Source organism: Vombatus ursinus, unplaced genomic scaffold, assembly GCF_900497805.2.
Source record: "Vombatus ursinus unplaced genomic scaffold, bare-nosed wombat genome assembly UNPS02000582.1, whole genome shotgun sequence".
Taxonomy (NCBI): Eukaryota; Metazoa; Chordata; class Mammalia; order Diprotodontia; family Vombatidae; genus Vombatus; species Vombatus ursinus.
In genome coordinates, this window is record NW_020940360.1 from 29,500,056 (window position 1) to 29,507,869 (window position 7,814).

Sequence of the window (7,814 nt, forward strand, 5' to 3'; positions counted from 1 at the left end):
TGGGGAGGAAGGAGAAGAAAAATTTTAAACTCAAAAGCATATGGAAGTGGTTGTTGATAAATCAAAATAAATTAATAAAAAAATTAAAAAAATAAAAGGAACAAAAAAACTTCAAATATGTAATAATTGTCAATGCCTTAAAACATGAGGAAAAAATATGAACTCAGACCTAGGAATGTGGTATACATAAGCAGGAGGGTAAGCTTTCCAGGAAGAAGGAACATCATGAGAAATGTACAGAATCAAGAAACTGAGAATAAAATAGTACAGTTTGGTGAAATGATATGAATGGTCATAGAAAATAAATTTGGAAAACTGAGGTTGGCACTAAATGTTGAAAGGCCTTAAAAAAGTTGACAGAGGGAATTTAGATTTTATTCAGTAGATAATGAATGATTTTATTTTATTTTAATATTTCCAAAACCCTATGTAAAATATAAAATATGGACAACACGCTCTATCTCATTTGAGCTTCACAAAGTCCCTGTAAGGCAGTGTCTACAGGTATTATTATCTCCGTTTTACTAGTAGGGAAACTAAAGTGATGAAAGATAGTGATTTGTTCATTTTCACTAGAATAACAAGGATGAGAGATGATATTTGAACTCAAGTCTTCCTGAGGCTAAGTCCAATATCCTATGCCCTCCCTATACAAGATTGCCCTTTATTCCATCATCCCATGATGATTTTATCTGAAAATTAATAATAATGATGATAATATGCTTATATAGAGAGTTCTTTAAGATTTACAAAGTGCTTTATATGCCTTAGATAATTTAATCAACAAACTTGTGAGGTAAATGCTATTAACTTCATTTTCATATTAGTTAACATTCAAATAGGTTTGCAAAGCATTTTAAATATACTATTCAATTTGAAGTAAAAAAACCAAAACAAAACAAAACAATGTGTGGTAAAAGCTATCATTGTCTCCATTTTGCAGATGAGGAAAAACAGACTGAAACAGGCTAAATAATGTTTTAAAACAGCTAGGGAGCATTTGAGGCAAGATTTGAATTCAGGCCTACCTGACTCCAATTCCAGGTCTCTATATAGATAAAAATGCTTAAAGGAAAGTAAAGAAGGATTAAAGTTAAATTCCTACTCAGGCTTTCTTTTTGAATATGAAATGGAATCCAAAGATGGAATCAAAGCTATAATTTAGAACTGGGTAATCTCTTGAAGTTATCTTATCCAGCTTCCTCAAGTAAAAGATAAAGAAACCTGGGCTTAGTTTGGGTAAATGAATAAAAAAAGGCAAAGTGATTTCCCTCCAAGAATAATGTACAGAAAGCGCTGATAAGGATATATTTTAGTTGGAACAGAGTTCTCTACATATATTAAACTATTCACTCCATGAATGGCGTTGAGCTACTAATTTACTGCAGTAGGAAACTCTGGTCAGTCCTCATAATCTGGAAGGCTTTGAGGATTAATGATGGTGAGTCTTCCTATTATCTGACAACTAGCCTGGCTAAATAAACACAAGTTCTCCATAAGCTTACCTACACTATGTTGTGGACTCAGCAACCTTTAAACAACATTTGCTGTGTTAGAGGGACCTTTATTTTTATTTTTTTAATATATTCACCACACTGATGAAATCTAAAGATCACTAAAGTATGAATCTGGAGGCTGCCCCCATATCTTCTCTACCTCACTGCTTCTCCAAAGTGGTATTTTATTTGCCAAATTTGGCAGTCATTTCTTAGTCCTTGACTTGTCACCAACATTAATTAAAATGGCATCACCTAACAAGGACAGCAAAGATTTCCTTTTGAAAGGAAATCAGTGCAAATGATCACAAAATGTTGATATTTCATCTCTTACAGAGAAAAATTCAGAAGTCAGCAAACAAATGAGAACTATATTTTATTTATGCAGACAGATCTTGGACCTGTAGGGTCTGATGATGTGATGCAATCAAAGAATTTTAGTTTCTTGTATTTACTACCTGTCTTACTTTGAGCAAGGCACTGAGCCTCTTTGGGTCTCGGTTTGTTCATCTACAAAATGAGGTTAGATTACATGACCTCTAGGATCCCTTCCAACTCTAAATTTATGATCTGGAATCTAAGATCCATAACTCCTGGGGAAAGGAAATTGTACTTAACCATTCTCCTCATCCTATTTACTACTGAAATGGTACTGAGAATACTTTCACTAAGTCTACAAAAATGAGCTTACATCCAAATACTCTAACCCTGCTTCAGGCACTTTAACCAAGTGACCCTGAGCAAGTCACTTAACCTCCCTCAGTCTCACCTTCCCCATCAGTAAAATCATGGATTTGAATGATAAGAACCCAAAGATTTGTTCAGCTCTAAATCTATGATTTTGAGTTTCCACAAAAGGCCATGGATTTTTTGTGAGTAGATGGGACATTTAAACATTGTCATGCAGAGTTCATTTTACCTGGAGGAAAATTCAAATGCATTTAATATCATTATGAGTTTGTTCACAACTCTTCACATTGTTAACAAAACCCAGCTGTGCTCAAATTGAAAGTCATTGAGACTTAAACCAAAGCAAAACTTGTGCTGCATAAGATGCAGACTACAAAATAAAAGTAAGAAAGTTTATCAAATAAGAGCCAGTGATGGAAAACCTGATTAGAGGTGACATTTTGACTATTAGGCTTGCCTTGGGCAACAGGAGAATTATAAGAAGGTTAGCAGGAGAGATGAGCCATTGAAAAGCCAACACAGATAAAGATGAAAGGGAAAAAGACTAGAGGAAATACATGAATAAAAAGCAATGGGATTAGGTTTTGAAATGGTCAGGTTACATGCAAATAAAGAAGAAAAAAAATAATCAGAGGGCACAAACATTGCCTGTTTGATCAAAGGGGGAGTATTATATATAGCAAGTGATTAAAATGAATCAGTGAAAGAGGATTAGACTACAGAGGTGATAATTAGAAATAGTCTGTTCATTTTTCTTTCCATTAATTCACATGCTGGCATTGTCCTCATTTGCAAGCTTATGGATTTCTGGGCTTTTAACCTAGATTCTGAATAACAAGTTTTCTAGTACACCCACTGAAAATAAAGCTTTGGCAAAAACAACAACAAAAAAAAAGATAAATAATGCCACAAGCTAAAAGGGTTCAAGCATTTTCTCATTTACTTTCAGAACATTTTGTTGCTGTTGCTTGGCTATGTCACCTACAGGGGTTTTGGTTTCACTTTATAGCAGAAAGTCCTGGTGAGGAAATCTTTCTACCAGTGCAAATTAGGACTTGCTTTTGTGGTTAGTGACTTAAGGATATCTTTGATGCCATAAGGGTTTCTGTGACCTGCCCAGGTCAGACAGACAGCATTTGTCAGTCAGTAATAAAACTTGTCATTTTTTTTTGTCTTTGAGGGCAGTTCTTTATCCACTTAACCATACTGCCACTAAGTATCATTCTCTAAATGATCAAAGTTTAAATATCTAACAGAAATAAAATTAATCATACCTGTTATATGCTTCAATACTTCAATAATTCTTATCATACAAAAAATCATTCAGTAATTCTCAGGTCAGTAAAGGGTACTTACTAGGTGCTGAAAGATCATTTAGGATGGGAGTCTTGAGGTCTGAAGTTCAGACCTACTTCTTGAAAAAGCAACTTTCTTTTTCTGGACCTCTGATCCCCCTCCCTTTTTACAGTGATAGAGTCAGTTGTATTAAAGCAAGGGTTCTTAACTTTTGTGGTATCATGGACCCATTTGGCAGTGTGGTGACCTATAGATCCCTTCTCAGAATAATGATTTTAAATTAAAAAAAATCAAAACAAAGTATAGGATCAAAAAGTCAACTAAATGTATTAAAATAATTATTAAATTTGCTTATTACAACTTCCATCTATTGTTCCTAGGTTATTCTTTTTTAGGGCCAAGCAGAATAATTTTAATCCTTCCACTTTACAATCCACTTTAAAACACTGAAAAGAAGCTATCAAGTCTCCTCTAAGTCTTCTTTTCTCTAGAATAAGCAAATAGTTCCTTCAATCAATTTTATCTGTATAATGGGCCATTCAATAGTTAATAGTCAACATTTGTTAAGCACTTACCATATTCTAGAGACTGTATGAAGCACTGGGGATACAATATGGAAAAGAGAGATAATCATTGACCTCAAGGAGCTTACAATCTGATGGGGGAAGACAACATACAAAAGAAAGTTGAAAAGGAAGAATGAATGGGTACCTGTTGGAGGAGTCCATGATGGAGAAGTGAAAATGAGTGTAAAGAAATAAAGTGAGAAGTAAAAATGAGTGCTGCCAGAGAAGTCAAAGGAGTGGAAAATGAGTGCAGCTAGGTAAGAAATGAGGGGATGTCTGTCTGCTCTCCGTAAGTAGAAGAATTCGTGGTCCACCCTTTAGAAAAGGGAAAGAAACTAGGTTTACGGATATTGCAAGCTCATGGAATTTTCCAATGAGGAGTTTATTCAGAGAATGGTGGAGAAGACACGCAAGTTCCAAATGAGAAGAGCTGTAGAAAGCAAACATGTCCTACAGGAGAATAACTGGGTGGGAAATGAGATGCTTAAAGAGATGTCTGTCCTGTTCCCTCTCATTAAATGGAAGATTTTATGGCTCTACTTACCAACCAGAGAGATTAATGATTATTAAATATTGATTAGTCCTATTCTACTTCTGGATAATTGTATTTCTTAGGATATATTGAACTACATGAAGCCTAAATTTATCTACTTGCAAATTCCACCTGTTGTTCCTTGGTCATCCCTTTTAAGATCAAGTAGTCTTTCCTCCTGCCACTCCTCTTGGAAAATGCACGGATTCTTTTTGCCTGGCCATTGAAGGTGAGTGGTAGGGAAAGCAGGAGATAAAGATGGCTATGTATGACTGATTGTCGGATTGAGTACCTGGGATTGGTTGCTGGACCAGAATTCTGTAGATTCACTGAACACACCCCTTGGGGTTCCTCTTCCTTCCTTCCTTTGAAGTCTAAGGATGAATCTCTAAATTGATGAATCTTTAAACTGTTCTTGAGATAGCTCCCTCCTTTTTTGCCTTCTTTCCTTTGCTACAAGATCTCCAAAGAACTTGGGGTGGGGAAGGGGCATGGAGTTCTGCAGTCACAATAGCAGCATTTCCCACTGCCAAGGTTGTGATAGTGATGTTCCTTGGAGTTTCAGTGGTTGAAAACAAAGAGTGTGGGAGGCATCCTACTTGGGCAGGTCAACCACAGATAGGAAAACAAAAAGGTCTCAGCAGTGGTCTGCCATCAAGAAAAGATTTGGCAATAGGTAAGCAGAGACTCTCATAAAAAAAAAGATAGCATAGTGGAGTGCTACAGTGGGAGAATGGATATCTGAGCTTGAATAACTTTTTTGAGGCTTCCACTAGCTATGTCATCAATGATAAGTCACTTTGCATTAGTTGCCTCATCTGTAAAATGGGAATACTACTTGGCCTTCTTATTTCAATGCGTTGTTGTTAGAATACTGCAAACCTTAAACTATTATAGTGTGCAAATAAAAGTTATAATAATGATAATTACAACAGCAACAATAATAATGATGGTGATGATGATAAGCGGAAGGGTGGCAAGGTGATATATAGTAGTTTGGGCTGGCCTATGGTCAAGTAAGTTAATCAGTAATTAAGTAAACATATATTAAGTGCCTATAATAAACCAAAATGTACTATGTGCTGGAGATATAAAAAAAGGTAAGAGACATTACCTGCTTTTAGGGAGTTCACCATGTAATGGGACAGACAACAAGCAAATAACTGTGCAAACAAGAAACACAAAACATAAAATCAAAATAATCAAGAGTGGGATGACATATGAATTAGAGGGTGCCAGGCTTTTGTCACATCCTGCATTCAAGACTAATAATAAATTGATCATCTTCTTAGTGCCCCAGCAAATTCTCTAAAATTAGAAGTTTCAAAGAAATTGCTGATCTGCTTTAGGAGAGAGTTCTCTATACCAATGAGATCACAGATCCAATTTCATCATTGTTAATGTTGAGCAAAACAGGACAGATATCTGTGAAGAGCATTTCACAAAAGGCATTTTGAGAAGTTGATATTGACTCATTAATTTTACAATGAAGCAAAAGCAGAGAGTTAATAGTAAAAAGATAGAGGAAAAGCTAAAAATGGACTGGAAATTAAAGTTTGTAGAAAACCTCTTAGATAACACATAATGGCTACTTAAGTTGAATGGATGGATTGACCTATAGCTGCTGATTGAGACATAGGGCAGCTAAGCAACAGAATACATACCTTGAATCTTGAGAGAATGCAGCAAAGTCTCAGAAAGAAAAAAAAAAGCAGACAAGTCAGATATAGAAAGAAAGCTATATTCAGAATCCTTGGCAATTATGAGCCTAATTCAATAAATAAGCAGTTATCCAACAAACTGCCAGTATAGTAAATAGAGTTAATCATTCAAGCTAGCCACCAGTGCACTAGAGTCCTAGCAATCTTAGTTGAAGACATAATGAAAAGGGGAATTTTCTAATGACTTATAGAGAACAAACTATGTTTGTATTTTAATTTGAGCCAAACATCAGATATATGTGTATAAAGTTCAAGCTAGTCTTCCTTGAAGTAGAGGATATGAAAAGGCTGGAGGAAGAAATATCTACTTTCAAAGTACTCAGGGACGATGAAAATTGTAGGAAGGACAAAGTCTTTAATACAGAAAGAAGGGACAAAAAAGAAGGTAAAGAGACATAAAGGAATTCTTACCTGTGTCAGGAGGTTTGAAGAAAGGACATAAAAAAGAAGGAAACAAAATAAGAAGAATCTAGAACTTTTTGGAACTATAAACAGGTTTAGATTTTTTCTCTTAAATAGTATATCAGGTTCTTTTGAGAATGAAAGGAATTTTTGTCCTCTAGGGATTATGAGCATATAAAGTTGTCACCAGGAGACAGGACATTTAGTATGGGTCAGAAGAAGTAATGACTGTGTGAATATGAGTATGAGTGAGTGAGTGAGTGACTGTGTATGTGTGTGTGTGTGTTTCTGTGTGTGTTTCTGATCTCCTTTCTCCCCTGACCCAAAGCTCAAAATTACATTGTTTTTATGTGGTATATATTTTGAATTTGCTTATGTAGATATATTTTTCTCCAAGATTGAATGTAAGCCCCTTGAAAGGAGGAAATATTAGAGCAGCTAGGTGGCACAATGGATAGAGCTCTGGCCTTGAAGTCAGGAGGACCTGAGTTCAAATACAGCCTCAGACACTTGACACTTACTATCTGTGTGACCCTGGGCAAGTTCATTTAACCACAATTGCCTCACCAAAAGGACAAAAAAAACCCAGAAAATAGGAACTATCTGTGTAGGAACAGTGCCTAACACAGTGCCTCACATATACTAGGCTATTAATAAATGCTTAGAATTTGATTAATTGGGATGAGGCTTGACATGATGGCCATATCTTGACCTTCTAAAGGTCAGTTAACTGTCTAAAGACAGTTATTTCCGCTTTCTTCTTGGATTCTGAACCTGAGATATGATGATAACATTCTATGGCTTATATATAGTTACCTACTCCTTATTCACATGGGGACAAATGATACTGTTTAGAAGTAAGCTATAAAATATTTATAGAGATTATGAAGTACTGGTCCAAAAAGTGAAGATTTTAGTGTATAAATGGCATTTTAGTCACAGTTGCTCTTTGAGGTACAAGATTAAGAAAAAAAAGACACTGTGTGACCCTTAACCCCAATTGCCTCATCAAAAAGCAAAAAAAAAAAGACAAATTTTTAAGTGACCAGGTGGTTATCAGGATATCAGAGAATATTGTCTGAATCTCTAGTCTATATCTGAGGAAGTAATT